Source organism: Anomaloglossus baeobatrachus, chromosome 9 (genome assembly GCF_048569485.1).
Source record: "Anomaloglossus baeobatrachus isolate aAnoBae1 chromosome 9, aAnoBae1.hap1, whole genome shotgun sequence".
Classification (NCBI taxonomy): Eukaryota; Metazoa; Chordata; class Amphibia; order Anura; family Aromobatidae; genus Anomaloglossus; species Anomaloglossus baeobatrachus.
The window spans coordinates 208,755,824-208,771,776 of NC_134361.1; positions in this window are offsets into that span (position 1 = coordinate 208,755,824).

Genomic DNA, 15,953 nt, shown 5'->3' on the forward strand with positions numbered 1-15,953 from the left:
TGCTGTGCTATATATCTTTCAGCACCAAGCTTTCCCATGCCCGCTATACATCTTGTCCTCAGCACCCAGCTTTCCCATGCTCTGCTATACATCTTTCCCTCAGCACCCAGCTTTCCCATGCTCTGCTATACATCTTTCCCTCAGCACCCAGCTTTCTCACAGGTGCAGACTGTGACTCTTTACTGTCATGATTCTCCGGCACCAGGAGCATAGCCCCCAATACACAATTTACATCCATGCGGTCATGTGCCGACTAGACGTGTGCGGTCACGATCAGTACAAGGGGAGTGAGTGAAGCCGGACACGTCTAGTCTGAATGTGGGATCCCGGCTTTAGGCTGCTTTCACGCCACTTGATGTCAAATCAGTATGTGCTATGTCCGTCATACGTCGTGTCCCGGCCTTTCATGCCTTTGATGCCGGCTCATACTCCGAGCATCCATCTTTTGCCTGATAACATATGAAACGCCGCTGTCAGTCTCTCATTTAATGCACACTGGCGGGGGGGGGGGGGACGCTGTTCTGACCCCTCATCGGCGTCATTGTCGGACACCTATCTGTTGCATTGACAGCCGGGGAGGGGTCTGCTGAAGACCCCCTGTATCTGTCATCACACTGCGCCTGTGAAATTACATACAATTATTACTGTGAAAAGAAGGAAAAAAATATTTTAAAAATATAAGCTTTCCAGGGCACCTGGTGACCAGAAATAACGCCTCAGCAAAGGAATGTCCTACATATTTTTCACTCTTTACTACATTGCAGCCATTTGGTAAATTCTCATTAATGTATGTGCCGCCCCCGTGGAAGCAGCCGGGCTGCTCGGATCCGGGTTCTCAGTGGCTTGAGGGTCTCCGGACCCGGGGGTCGTGCGGCCACTCAAATGAAGGGGGATATTTACAAGGAATTATAGAGTTCGTGACGCCACCCGTGGTGTGTGGTAATTAGGAGTACCACCGATGCCGCTGGGAGTACCCGGGGATGATGGAATGGGGCAGCCAGGTGTTGAAACCCTCCACGGGTAGGGGGGAATGCCCCTGGACTCGGTGGGAGGATAAGGCCGTGGAATGCAGGGGTCACTCTTGTACTCGCTCAGTCCATTAAGCAGACACCGACAACCGGGTAAACCAAATCTCTGGATACCGCTGCCGCTGAGGGGAGCTAGTTCGGGTCCAGTCCCCAATAGTGCTGCCTGGTGATCCGTGACCTGCCTCCTGGCACTAGCTTTATTTCTCTGGTGGTCACGGGAGTGTGAAACTTGCCGGGTCCCGCTCCCCACTGTGGCTAAGTGTGGGAGCTTGCTCTCAGGGTTCACACTTGGGATTTTCTGGACTGTTTTTGGGTGGAAAGTCCTATCCCCCTCGTTGTGCTAGCACCCCGATTTTGGAGCGGGTGGGAACGAATCTTGAAGGCTCCGTTCTCCACGGGTAAATTATCGGGTTGCTTGAAGTTACTCCCCGACCTAGGGTCCACGCACCCCGTCGTGCCTCGGTGCCAGACCGGTGATGGTGCAAGGCCGTTGGCTGTCCTGCTCGACAGATCCGAGCCCCTTGCCACGATCCCCTGCGACCGGGGGTTCGACTCCTTTAGGCCCAGACCACCGTCTGCAACCTAGACAGTTTCATTATGGGAGTCACTGCTCCCAACCTCCTCAGAGCTCCTCACAGCTCGAGGGCTCTCTCTCCACCTCAACTACTTCACTACCACTGACTACTGACTACACTCCTCACCTCCCCTCCCTGACCCCCCAGGTGGGCGACTTTATTCCACTCAAGCCGTCCACTGGTGTGTCTGGTGTTTGTGGTGCAGGGTGTCTCTAGGATTTGATTTGCTGTTGTAGGCAACACCATTTGGTTAGGGGCCCATAACCAAGAGGGAGGCGGATACTGCACGGGATGGCAGATTGTGCAATACCCTGTGACGACCTGATAGTCCAGGGGCGTCACATGTACACTCTGCCCCCATCCCCCATCTTGACAGAAAAAAACCCAGAAATGTAGATATTTTTGCACATTTTTTAAATAAGAAAAACTGAAATATCTATTGGTCATAAGTATTCAGCCCCTTTGCTCAGTATAACACATGGTCATAAGTATTCAGCCCCTTTGCTCAGACACTCATGTAAGTCACATGCTGTCCATTTCCTTGTGATCCTCCTTGAGATGGTTCTCCTCCTTCATTGGGGTCCAGCTGTGTGTAATTAAACTGATAGGACTTGATTTGGAAAGGCGCACACCTGTCTATATAAGACCTCACAGCTCACACTGCATGTCACACCAAATGAGAATCATGAGGTAAAACGAACTGCCCAAGGAGCTCAGAGACAGAATTGTGGCAAGGCACAGATCTGGCCAAGGTTACAAAAGAATTTCTGCAGTATTCAAGGTTCCTAAGAGCACAGTGGCCTTCATAATTCTTAAATGGAAGAAGTTTGGGACCACCAGAACTCTTCCTAGACCTGGCCGTCCAGCCAAACTGAGCAATCGTGGGAGAAGAGCCTTGGTGAGAGAGGTAACGAAGAACCCCAAGATCACTGTGTCTGAGCTCCAGAGATGCAGTAGGGAGATGGGATAAAGTTCCACAAAGTCACCTATCACTGCAGCCTCCACCAGTCGGGCCTTTATGGCAAAGTGGCCCGACGGAAGCCTCTCCTCAGTGCAAGACATATGAAAGCTGCATAGAGTTTACAAACAACACATGAAGGACTCCCAGACTATGAGAAATAAGATTCTCTGGTCTGATGAGACGAAGATAGAACTTTTTGGTGATAATTCTAAGCGGTATGTGTGGAGAAAACCAGGCACTGCTCATCACCTGCCCAATACCATCCCCACAGTGAGACATGGTGGTCACAGCATCATGCTATGGGGGCAGGGACAGGATGACTGGCTGCAATTGAAGGAAAGATAAATGCGGCCAAGTACAGAAATATACTGGAAGAAAACCTCTTCAAGATACTCTGGACCTCAGACTTAGTCAAAGGTTCACCTTCCAACAAGACAATGACCCTAAGCACACAGCAAAGGAGCGGCTTCAGAACAACTCTGTGACCAATCTTGACCGGCCCAGCCAGAGCCCTGACCTAAACCCAATTGTGCATCTCTGGAGGGACCTGAAAATGGAGTCCACCAATGTTCACCATCCAACCTGACGGAACTGGAGAGGATCTGCAAGGAAGAATCACCGAGGATCCCCAAATCCAGGATCCCAAGAAGACTCATGGCTGTACTAGCTCAAAAGGGAGGGTGCCTCTACTTAATACTGAGCAAAGAGGCTGAATATTTATGACCATGTGAGATTTCAGTTATTCTTGTTTAATACATTTGCAAAAATTTCTACATTTCTGTTTTTTTCTGACAAGATGGGGGATGGGGGGGCAGAGTGCACATTAATGAGAATTTACCAAATGGCTGCAATGAAACAAAGAGTGAGAAATGTAAATGTGCCGCCCCCGCGACAGCCGACGGGCTGCTCGGACCCGGATCCACAGTGGCTCGAGGGGTCTTCGGATCCGAGATGGGGTCGCGCTGCTACACGAAATAAAAAGGGGGGAATGTTTTTGGTGGTGAATGGGATAATGTTCGTGACGCCACGCACGGTGTGTGGTAACGTGAGGAACCACCGCTGCCGTTTAGGGGGGAGCCTGGGGACGATGGTGTGGCAGCTCGAGATGTTAACCTCTCCGTGGGCAGGGGGAGTGATGCCCCGGGACTCGGTGATGGATGGAGTGGGGAACCCGTCGGGGGTGAAGGGATATCGGGTACTCACACAGTCCAAAGTCACTGACGCTGACACCGGGTAAACCAAACTCTTGAATGCTCCGTCTCCGTTGGTCGACCATGTTGGTGTTGCTGGTTGGTCTGAAGCCTTGTCCCTTGGCACTGTGTGTCCTTCGTATGGATCCCTTTCGCTTAAAACTACTCGGGTCCCGCTCACCTGCGTGGCTAGCAGGGTGAGCTTGCTCTCAGGGTTCACGCTTGGGATATTCTGGACGGTTGTGGTAAGTCCTATCCCCCTCGTTGCGCTAGTACCCCGATTCTGGAGCGGGTTGGGAACGGTTCCTGAAGACTCCGTTCCCGTCGGGTGAATTACTGGCCTGCAAGAAGCTTCTTGCCAGCCTAGGGTCCGCGTACCCCGTCGTGCCATGGCCCCTGCCCGGTTATAGCAGAAGGCAACCGGCCTGTTCTCTGTAGCAGCACCGTGCCCCCTGTCACTACCGGGGTTCCAGCTCCTTCTGGCCAGCCCAACGTCTGGCACCTGGGACGGGTACAGGAGCCCAGCTCCACAGCGTGACCTGTCCTGTCACCGCTGCTCACTGCTCAACTACTACTCAACTGACATCTCTGCCCTCCCTCTTCCATCCCCCCATCTGGGTGGCCCTATTGCCCTCAGGCTGCCCAATGGGTGTTTGGTGGGTGTGGTGCAGAGTGTTCCTCAGGATTTAGGTATACCTGTTGGTAGCAACACCAAATTGACAGGACCCGTAACCAAGAAGGAGCGGGTGCCATGCAGAAGGGCAGATTGCACGGCACCATTGTGACGACCTGATAGGCCAGGGTGTCACATTAACGGGTCTGAATACTTTCCGTACCCACTGTATATGTCGCGCTCTTCTAGTCACCTGACCGCTGCAGCCAATCACAGACTGCAGCGGTCTTGGAAATGTGAATGGAGCAGACAGCGCTCCTGGACCTTCGCTGGGTCTGAAGAGCGAGGACGACTCCTTATTTTATTGTAAAGCTGCTCGTGCCTACAAATAATGGACTCAAGTGTCGAGAAGTTGAAGGGTGACCGGCGCCGTTTTCGGCTATGAACACTTCTGCTGCAGGTGAACGCGGCCTTAAGAAATCAAAGCTTTCATCCCGAATCACATTCATCCACAGGTTTTATATACTGTACATATATATTTTTTGCATTGCAGTTAGCTGTTTGGCCAGCAGGGGGCGCTCTTCCCCCATGTATGACTCTATACCATGGAGCAGTCATTTATTATAAGAATGTTAGAATTATTACTGCAGAACAGCAATTAAATTGATGAGGACATTTTGCCCTCTGTCATTTTACATGTTATAGTTTTTAGTCGTCTCATTTTAATTATAATTATTTAATCTTTCAAGCAGGAAAAATCCATTTCAGCTCCTAAATGACTAAATAGGAAAAGCAAGAACAATAATGGCATCATAATAACAGCGGTCGCCCTTTCCCTCGGTGATGAACGGACACTCTTCAGCCTCTCGCGCATGCGCTGGATTAATGGCTGCAGGTAAAAGTTTCCACGTTGCTCCTTCCTGGCTTTGTGTTAGAAAACTGCACACCGACTCCGTCTGCGTCATTAATGTGAACCTGGCCTCGGCCCCGTCAGCGGATCCGCCCGAGCCCCGGTATCTCCTTGCCTATATCATGCGGCTCTCAGAGGTGACAGCAAAAACCTGCTGACAGATTCCCTTTACCATTTTGATAGATCAGACATTTCTGAACGCAGCAATACCAAATATGTGTGTGGGATTTGTTTTGTTTTATTTTCAACTAGCTGTAGTACCCGGTGTTGCCCGGGATAGTAACTGTCTCTCTGTTTCTCTCCTAGTCTCTGTCTGTATGTCTGTCTGTCTGTCCCTTTCCCTGTCTGTCTCTGTGTGTCAGTCTGTGTCTATCTCTCTTTTTGTCTCTGTATCAGTCTTTCTCTCTCTCTATCTCTGTGTCTGTCTATCTCTCTTTATCTCTGTGTCTGTCTCTATCTCTGTGTCTGTCTCTTTCCCCGTCTGTCTTTTTCCCCGTCTGTCTCTTTCCAGGTCTGTCTCTTTCCAGGTCTGTCTCTTTCCAGGTCTGTCTCTTTCCCCGTCTGTCTCTTTCCCCATCTGTCTCTTTCCCCGTCTGTTTCTTTCCCCGTCTGTCTCTTTCCACGGTCTGTCTCTTTCCCTGGTCTGTCTCTTTCCCTGGTCTGTCTCTTTCCCTGTCTGTCTCTTTCCCCGTCTGTCTCTTTCCCCGTTTGTCTCTTTCCCCATCTGTCTCTTTCCCTGTCTGACTCTTTCCCCGATCTGTCTCTTTCCCCGGTCTGTCTCTTTCCCCGGTCTGTCTCTTTCCCCGGTCTGTCTCTTTCCCAGTCTGTCTCTCTCTGTCTCTTTCCTTGTCTGTCTCTCTCTGTCACTTTCCCTGTCTGCCTCTGTCTGTCTCTTTCCCCATGTGTCTTTCTGCCTGTCTCTTTCTGGTTGCCTGGCTTTTTTTTCCTATCTGTCTCTATTTGTCTCTGTCTCTTTCCCTATGTGCCTCTTTCTTTGTCTGTGCCTGTCTGCCTGCCTCTCAGTCTGTATCCAAAAAAGAAAAGTCCACAGCACCTTGGTTAAAAAACTTGTGTGCCTGTGCAACAGCACAATCAGCACCTCAGGAGCGCACGTCCATGATCAAGGGATCACTTGAAATAACATACCAATAACAAAGATGACAGCGCTCCTCCGGGTGAAAAAACATGCAATTTTTTATTCCATCAGTTGTATGACAGCAACGTTTCGACCTGGTGGTCTTTATCAAGCATGATAAAGACCACCAGGTCGAAACGTTGCTGTCATACAACTGATGAAATAAAGAATTGCATGTTTTTTCACCCGGAGGAGCGCTGTCATCTTTGTTATTGGTATGTCTCTCAGTCTGTGTCTGTCTCTCCACTGATATCATATTACCTCACACATAAGCTTCTTATACTATGACTGTCCTTTGTTCCTATAGCAACCAATCACAGCTCCTATTAATAACCTATAGCTCACAGCTCCATTCACTTTAATGTAAGGAGGTTTTTTGGAGAGTAACTGTACAGCGAGGGGTTAAATTTTCTTGTCAAAACATAGTCTATGATGTTCCCTGAGTCCCAAGAGGCGTCTGTGCAAAATTTCTTGATTGTAAATGCGACAGTGCGGATTCCTTTAGCGGACATACACACATAGAGTACATACACATACATACACACATACACACATACAGTCAGCTTTATATATTAGATGGGGCAAAATTTGGTGATTTGATCTTTTGTCTCTTTCTTCTTATATTTTAAAACTGTTTTTTTCTTCACTTTTTGCTGGATTTTTAGTCTGATCACTGGTTCTGTACACAGCGGCACTCATGGAGTTTGGGTCGGTGTAGCCTCGCTGCTCAGGGAATGTTACATTGTTTAGACCTGTAAAATGTTGCCGTTTTCCGGATTCCGTGCCTCTTGCAGCAGTTTCCCGGATTCCATGCTTCTTGCAGCAGTTTCCTGGATTCCATGCTTCTTACAGCAGTTTCCCCGATTCTGTGCCTGTTGCAGCAGCTTACCTGATTCCGTTTCCTCTTGTAGTAGTTTCCCAAATTCCCTGCCTCTTGCAGCAGTTTCCTCTGATTCCGTTCCTCTTGCAGCAGTTTCTCTTATTCCGTTACTTTTGCAGCAGTTTCCCTGATTCCGTGCCTCTTGCAGCCGTTTCCCGGATTCCGTGCCTCTTGCAGCAGTTTCCCTGATTACTTGCCTCTTGCAGCAGTTTCCCGGATTCCATGCCTCCTGCAGCAGTTTCCCACATTCCGTGCCTCTTGCAGCAGTTTCCCAGATTCCATGCCTCTTGCAGCAGTTTCTCTGATTTCGTATCTCTTGCAGCAGTTTTCCCGGATTCTGTGCCTCTTGCAGTAGTTTCAGATTCCGTGCCTCTTGCAGCAGTTTCCCGGATTCCGTGCCTCCTGCAGCAGTTTCCCACATTCCGTGCCTCTTGCAGCAGTTTCCCGGATTCCATGCCTCTTGCAGCAGTTTCCCGGATTCCATGCCTCTTGCAGCAGTTTCACGGATTCTGTGCCTCATGCAGCAGTTTCCCTAGATTCCGTGCCTCTTGCAGCAGTTTCCCACATTCCGTGCCTCTTGCAACAGTTTCCCAGATTCCATGCCTCTTGCAGCAGTTTCTCTGATTTTGTATCTCTTGCAGCAGTTTTCCCGGATTCAGTGCCTCTTGCAGTAGTTTCAGATTCCGTGCCTCTTGCAGCAGTTTCCCGGATTCCGTGCTTCTTGCAGCAGTTTCCCGGATTCTGTGCCTCTTGCAGCAGTTTCCCGGATTCCGTGCCTCTTGCAGCAGTTTCCCTGATTCCGTTCTTCTTGCAGCAGTATCCCGGATTCCGTGCCTCTTGCAGCAGTTTACCTTATTCCGTGCCTCTTGCAGCAGTTTCCTGGATTCCGTGCCTCTTGCAGCAGTTTCTCTGATTCCGTGCCTCTTGCAGCAGTTTCTCTTATTCCGTTTCTCTTGCAGCAGTTTCCTGGATTCCGTGCTTTTTGCAGCAGTTTCCCTGATTCCGTACCCCTTGCAGCAGTTTCTCTGATTCCTTGCCTCTTGCAGCAGTTTCTCTGATTCCGTGCTTCTTGCAGCGGTTTCTCTGATTCCGTGCCTCTTGCAGCCGTTTCCCGGATTCCATGCCCCTTGCAGCAGTTTCCCTGATTCGGTGCTTCTTGCAGCAGTTTCCCAAATTCCCTGACTCTTGCAGCAGTTGCCCAAATTCCCTGCCTCTTGCAGCAGTTTCCTCGGATTCCGTGCCTCTTGCAGCAGTTTCCCGGATTCCGTGCCTCTTGCAGCAGTTTCTCTGATTCTGTGCCTCTTGCAGCAGTTTCCCTGATTCCGTTCCTCTTGCAACAGTTTCTCTGATTCCATGCCTCTTGCAGCAGTTTCCCGGATTCCATGCCTCTTGCAGCAGTTTCTCTTATTCCGTTCCTTTTGCAGCAGTTTCCCTGATTCCGTGCCTCTTGCAGCCGTTTCCCGGATTCCGTGCCTCTTGCAGCAGTTTCCCTGATTACTTGCCTCTTGCAGCAGTTTCCCGGATTCCATGCCTCCTGCAGCAGTTTCCCACATTCCGTGCCTCTTGCAACAGTTTCCCAGATTCCATGCCTCTTGCAGCAGTTTCTCTGATTTCGTATCTCTTGCAGCAGTTTCTCTGATTTCGTATCTCTTGCAGCAGTTTTCCCGGATTCTGTCCCTCTTGCAGTAGTTTCAGATTCGGTGCCTCTTGCAGCAGTTTCCCGGATTCTGTGCCTCTTGCAGCAGTTTCCCGGATTCCATGCCTCTTGCAGCAGTTTCCCGGATTCCATGCCTCTTGCAGCAGTTTCACGGATTCTGTGCCTCATGCAGCAGTTTCCCTAGATTCCGTGCCTCTTGCAGCAGTTTCCCCAGATTCCGTTCTTCTTGCAGCAGTTTCCCGGATTCCGTGCCTCTTGCAGCAGTTTCCCTGATTCCGTTCTTCTTGCAGCAGTTTCCTGGATTCCGTGCCTCTTGCAGCAGTTTACCTTATTCCGTGCCTCTTGCAGCAGTTTCCTGGATTCCGTGCCTCTTGCAGCAGTTTCTCTGATTACGTGCCTCTTGCAGCAGTTTCTCTTATTCCGTTTCTCTTGCAGCAGTTTCCTGGATTCCGTGCCTCTTGCAGCAGTTTCCTGGATTCCGTGCTTTTTGCAGCAGTTTCCCTGTTTCCGTACCTCTTGCAGCAGTCTACCTGATTCCATGCCTCTTGCAGCAGTTTCTCTGATTCCGTGCTTCTTGCAGCGGTTTCTCTGATTCCGTGCCTCTTGCAGCAGTTTCTCTGATTCCGTGCTTCTTGCAGCGGTTTCTCTGATTCCGTGCCTCTTGCAGCCGTTTCCCGGATTCCGTGCTTTTTGCAGCAGTTTCCTGGATTCCATGCATCTTGCAGCAGGTTCTCTGATTCCGTGCCTCTTGCAGCAGTTTTCCAGATTCCGAGCCTTTTGCAGCAGTTTCCCTGATTCTGTGCCTCTTGCAGCCGTTTCCCGGATTTGTGCCTCTTGCAGCAGTTTCCCGGATTCTGTGCCTCTTGCAGCAGTTTCTTTTCCAGATATGTTGTGGTTTTCCGATTCCTGCGGATCTTCTTTGAGCAGATGATCCCTATCACTGCTCGTCTACCTGCATTTTATGTTGTATCAGTCGAGGCACAGGCAGAATACAGTAAATGCGATGCGATGTCTTTGTGCGCAGCTTTCAGGACGATACATTCCCACTGACATTTATCCAGGAGTAAGAGGGAGGCCTCTGCGAGCGTCGGGGAGACATCCATTTCACTCCACAAGTGTCAACATTTCTCATTACCTCGGTGCCTCATCGTGTTGCTGTACATTTCGGTGTCTCTAGAGTCCTGGCCTTTTCTTCTAAAGTTCATCCATTTTTATTTTTCCAATCGTTTGACCATTTTGTGCTGAAAAAACAACAGCGACGTTCTGCATTAGGAATAGGATTGCGAGTGGCCGCTCTGATGGATGAGCGCGGTGCGCAGTCACTTTGTAGCACAAATCTGAGAATGTTCTTATTTATGTTATTGGATTTGTTATTGCAGTTTGGATCCTAGGACGGATTGTGACAACTGTCTGCGACCCTATTCTCTGGGTTGTCATTTCACGGGCACCTGGTATATAAAATCCATCAATTGCATGAGCTCTGTCTAACATCAGAATGGACAAAACTAACTTTATACTGTATTTTTCATTTTATAAGATGCACCCAAAATTTAGAGAAAAAAATGGTAAGAAAAAGAACAAGGTCTACTTTATAATCCGATGGTGTCTTACCGGGGAGGTAGGCGGCAGCGGTGGTGGAGCGGGGTCACAGGAGGCAGGGTGGTGCTGGAGTGTGGCGATGCTGCGGGCGTTGCAGAGGGGCCCAGATGCTCACTGCAGGCAGCGGCGCTGTCCTGGGGCGGTGTGCGCTGGTCTGTGCTGGGGCAGCGGGCACTGATTTGTCCTGGGGCGGCGGGGGCTGGTCTGTGCTGGGGCGGCGGGGGCTGGTCTGTGCTGGGGCGGCGGTGACTGGTCTGTGATGAGGCGGTGTGCAGTGGTCTGTGCTGGGGTGGTGGGTACTGGTCTGTGCTGGGGCGGTGTGCGCTGGTCTGTGCTGGGGCGGCGGGGACTGGTTTGTGCTGGGGCGGCGGGGACTGGTCTGTGCTGGGGCGGCGTGCAATGGTCTGTGCTGGGGTGGCGGGGACTGGTCTGTGCTGGGGCGGTGTGCGCTGGTCTGTGCTGGGGCGGCGGGGACTGGTCTGTGCTGGGGCAACGGGGACTGGTCTGTGCTGGGGCGGCGTGCAGTGGTCTGTGCTCGGGCGGCGAGGATTGGTCTGTGCTGGGGCAGGGGCTGGTCTGTCCTGGGGCGGCGGGTGCTGCTCTGTGCTGGGACGGCGGGTGCTGCTCTGTGTTGGGGCAGCGGGTGCTGCTCTGTGCTTGTGCAGCGGGCTCTGATCTGTGCTGGGGCGGCGGGGGCTGGTCTGTGCTGGGGCAGCTGGTGCTGCTCTGTGCTTGTGCAGCGGGCTCTGATCTGTGCTGGGGCGGCGGGGGCTGGTCTGTGCTGGGGCAGCTGGTGCTGCTCTGTGCTTGTGCAGCGGGCTCTGATCTGTGCTGGGGCGGCGGGGGCTGGTCTGTGCTGGGGCAGCGGGTGCTGCTCTGTGCTTGTGCAGCGGGCTCTGATCTGTGCTGGGGCGGCGGGGGCTGCTCTGTGCTGGGGCAGCGGGCGGCGCTCTGTGCTGGTGCTCACTGCAGGCGGTGAGGCACGGACCATTCTGAGGATGTCATCGGTGTGGGTTAAAACAAATGTTGCCCAGAGTCAGCGTGTGCGCAGATTGAGTTATCAGCTCAATGACAAGCCGAGATCTCATCTGCACATATGCCACCTCCGGGCACCATTTTCCTTAAGTCCACTGCTGGGACATCAATGGGCCAGATGCCGCACATGCGCAGATGAGAGCTGGAGCCGAGAACTCCATCTGCACATGCACTGACTCTGGGCGACCATTATTTGAAGCCCTCACCGCCGACGTCTTCAGAATGGCCCATGCCTCACCGCCTGCTGCACAGAGCAGCGCCCACAGCCCCGGCACAGAGCAGCGTCCACAGCCCCGGCACAGAGCAGGACCGCCCGCAGGACAGCGCACAGCATTGCCCCTGCCTCCTGTGATCCCTCTCCACCCCCCCCCAATATGCTACATTCATATTATAAGACGCACCCCTCATTTTCCTCCCAAATTTTTGAGAGGAAAAGTGCATCTTATAATCTGAAAAAAAAAAAATTGCGGTATATCTACGCTTATATCTATATGTGAAGCTAAATATATGTCTTTATTATAGCACTGTGACAATTATTTATTAGTGCTGAGGCTTAGGGGTACTTTTCACACTACGACGCCGAGCGCGATAGTACCCGCCCCCGTCGCAGCAGCGATATCTTGTGATCGCTGCCGTAGTGAACATTATAGCGGGCTTTACACGCTGTGACATCGCTACCGATATATCGTCGGGATCACGTCGTTAGTGACGCACAACCGGCGCCGGTAGCGACATCGCAGCGTGTGACGCAAATGAGCGACGATCAACGAGCGCAAATACGTGCGATATCGTAGCTCGTTGTCACGTCGCTCATTTCCATAATATCGCAGCAGCGACGGTACGATGTTGTTTGTCGTTCCAGCGGCATCACACATCGCTGTGTGTGACACCGCTGGAACGACAAACATCTCCTTACCTCCCTCCACTGGAAAAGGAGGAAGGAAGGAGGTGGGCGGCATCTTCCGGCCGCTCATCTCCTCCCCTCCTTTTCTATTGGGCGGCGGTTCAGTGACGCTGCTGTGACGTCGCTGTGACGCTGAACGAACCGCCACCTTAGAAAGGAGGCGGATTGCCGGTCACAGCGACGTCGCAGGGCAGGTAAGTGCGTGTGACGCTGCCGTAGCGATAATGTTCGCTACGGCAGCGATCAACACATATCGGCCGTACGACGGGGGTGGGTGCTATCGCGCTCGGCATCGCTAGCATCGGCTAGCGCTGTCGCAGCGTGTAAAATCTGCTTATTGCTACGGCAGCTTCACATGCACTCACCTGCCTTGTGACGTCGCTCTGGCCGGCGACCCGTCTCCTTCCTAAGGGGGCGGGTCATGCGGCGTCACACGGCAGGCGGCCAATAGAAGCGGAGGGGCGGAGATGAGCGGGACGTAAACATCCGTAAACCTCCGTCTTTCCGCATAGCCGGCGTGAGCTGCGGTGACGCAGGTAAGCTGATGTTCCTCGCTCCTGCAGCTTCTCACACAGCGATGTGTGCTGCCGCAGGGGAACGAGGAACGACATCGTACCGTCGCTGCCGCGCACTTAGTAAAATGTCGGACACTACACTGATGATACGATTACGACGCTTTTGCGCTCGTTAATCGTATCATAAACGCTTTACACACTACGATATCGACAACGACGCCAGAAGTGTGTCACTTTCGATTTGACCCCTCCGACATCGCAGCTGCGATGTCGTAGTGTGCAAAGTACCCCTTATAGGTCAGCAGTGATTGCCATCATGTGGCTCCTCTATGTGGCCTCCATTCTGTGGCTCCTCCACGTGGCCTCCATCCTGTGGCTCCTCCATGTGCCCTCCATCTTTTTTTGCCATGAAATTCCATACAATGTCACCCCCATCGCTGGTCCAGATGAAAACATTGTTATTGGGGGGTTAATATTTTCTTTTCTACATTAGGCGGGATTTGTACTTTATGGTTGTTTTATAGGTGACATTTGTGTTTGCATTCGCATCATTATCCTCCTCGCACCTATGGATAAAGAGACGACGTGGCACCTAAAGTGGGTCAGGTCATTATCATATGTCACAATCCCGGGAAAGTGACTAATGATGGCGACGCATTGTCAGGTGCCGGCTGTTTTGATAAATAATTAAGTGTAAGTGCTCAGCGTGGCGGTAGGAAGCACCTGGGCCATAAATAATGCATGCACCGCACAATGCGGCTGCTGCGGGAGTGGGATTCGGCACACCGCCTCGCAACGCCCTGACCTTTGCAGCTCAGACCCCCGAAGCTTTGGTTTGTCGCTTTTCATTGTTAATATTTACAAGTTTTATTTATCTTTTTATTATTGTCAATTATGTAAAACAGGCGTCGAAAAAACAGCAGCAGCTGAGTGTTACCTTTACCTGGCGCCATATTCACATGAGCTGCAGATGTTCAGTCCATTGCTAAATCCCTAGAAATTGCAAAATATCCAGCAGCCGTACAGTCCTAAATGTATGAAGATAAGAAGCTTCCATTTCTGTATCTCACACTTCTCCTGTGCCGGCGTCATGTTTCCCGCCTGGTTCACTTCATGTTTCCCGCCTGGTTCACTTCATGTTTCCCGCCTGGTTCGCTTCACGTTTCCCGCCTGGTTCACTTCATGTTTCCTTCCTGGTTCACTTCATGTTTTCCGCCTGGTTCACTTCATGTTTCCCGCCTGGTTCGCTTCACGTTTCCCGCCTGGTTCACTTCATGTTTCCCGCCTGGTTCGCTTCACGTTTCCCGCCTGGTTCACTTCATGTTTCCTTCCTGGTTCACTTCATGTTTCCCGCCTGGTTCACTTCATGTTTCCTTCCTGGTTCACTTCATGTTTCCTTCCTGGTTCACTTCACGTTTCCCGCCTGGTTCACTTCATGTTTCCTTCCTGGTTCACTTCATGTTTCCCGCCTGGTTCACTTCATGTTTCCCGCCTGGTTCGCTTCACGTTTCCCGCCTGGTTCACTTCACGTTTCCCGCCTGGTTCGCTTCACGTTTCCCGCCTGGTTCATTTCATGTTTCCTTCCTGGTTCACTTCATGTTTCCCGCCTGGTTCACTTCATGTTTCCTGCCTGGTTCCCTTCATCTTTCCCGCCTGGTTCACCTCATGTTTCCCGCCTGGTTCCCATCATGTTTCCCGCCTGGTTCGCTTCATGTTTCCCGCCTGGTTCACTTCATGTTTCCTGCCTGGTTCCCATCATGTTTCTTGCCTGGTTCCCATCATGTTTCCCTCCTTGTTCGTTTCATGTTTCCCGCCTGGTTCGCTTCATGTTTCCCGCCTGGTTCCCTTCATGTTTCACGCGTGATTCACTTCATGATTCCTGCCTGGATCGCTCAATGTTTTCTGCCTGGTTCACTTCATGTTTCCCGCCTGGTTCCCTTCATGTTTCCCGCTTGGTTCGCTTCATGTTTTCCGCCTGGTTCCCTTCATGTTTCCCGCCTGGTTCCCTTCATATTTCCGTTTTGGTTCACTTCATGTTTCCCTCATTGTTCGCTTCATGTTTCCCACCTGGTTCCCTTCATTTTTCCTGTCTGGTTCACTTCACATTTCCAGCCTAGGTCGCTTCATGTTTCCCGCCTGGTTTCCTTCATGTTTCCTGCCTGGTTCCCTTCATGTTTCCCACCTGATTGCCTTCATGTTTCCCACCTGGTTCACTTCATGTTTCCCACCTGGGTTGCTTCATGTTTTCCACCTGGTTCGCTTTATGTTTCCCACCTGGTTCCCTTCATGTTTCCCACCTGGTTCCTTTCATGTTTCTCGTCTGGTTCGCTCCATGTTTCCCACCTGGTTCGCTTTATGTTTCCCACCTGGTTCCCTTCATGTTTCCCACCTAGTTCCTTTCATGTTTCCCACCTGGTTTGCTCAATGTTTCCCGCCTGGTTCCCGTCATGTTTGCCGCTTGGGTCACTTCATGTTTCCCAGCTGGTTCCCATCATGTTTGCCGCTTGGGTCACTTCATGTTTCCTGCCTGGTTTGCTTCATGTTTCCCGCCTGGGTTGCATCATGTTTCCTGCCTGGTTCGCTTCATGTTTCCCGCTTGGTTACTTTCATGTTTCCTGCCTGGGTCGCTTCATGTTTCCCGCCTGAGTTGCTTAATACACTCGATCTCTGGGAACATTTTCTCCGATCGGTCAGTAACATATTATATTATAAGCCAAGCTGACACCTGTAATGAAGCTCTTCATCTGGATGATGTCCGCGCCCCTTGGTGTATCGGGGGTCCCTCCGCTGATGAGTCTCATTATTCTACTGTAATTACCAAACTGCTGACTCGGCCTCAGATTTTCCAATCTGCATAAAAATATCTCACATCCTAATTAATGGCAATTAGTGACTGTGATAACGAATAGACGAGATATGCTGGCTTTCTATTAGTGGCCTCTTAAAGGGAC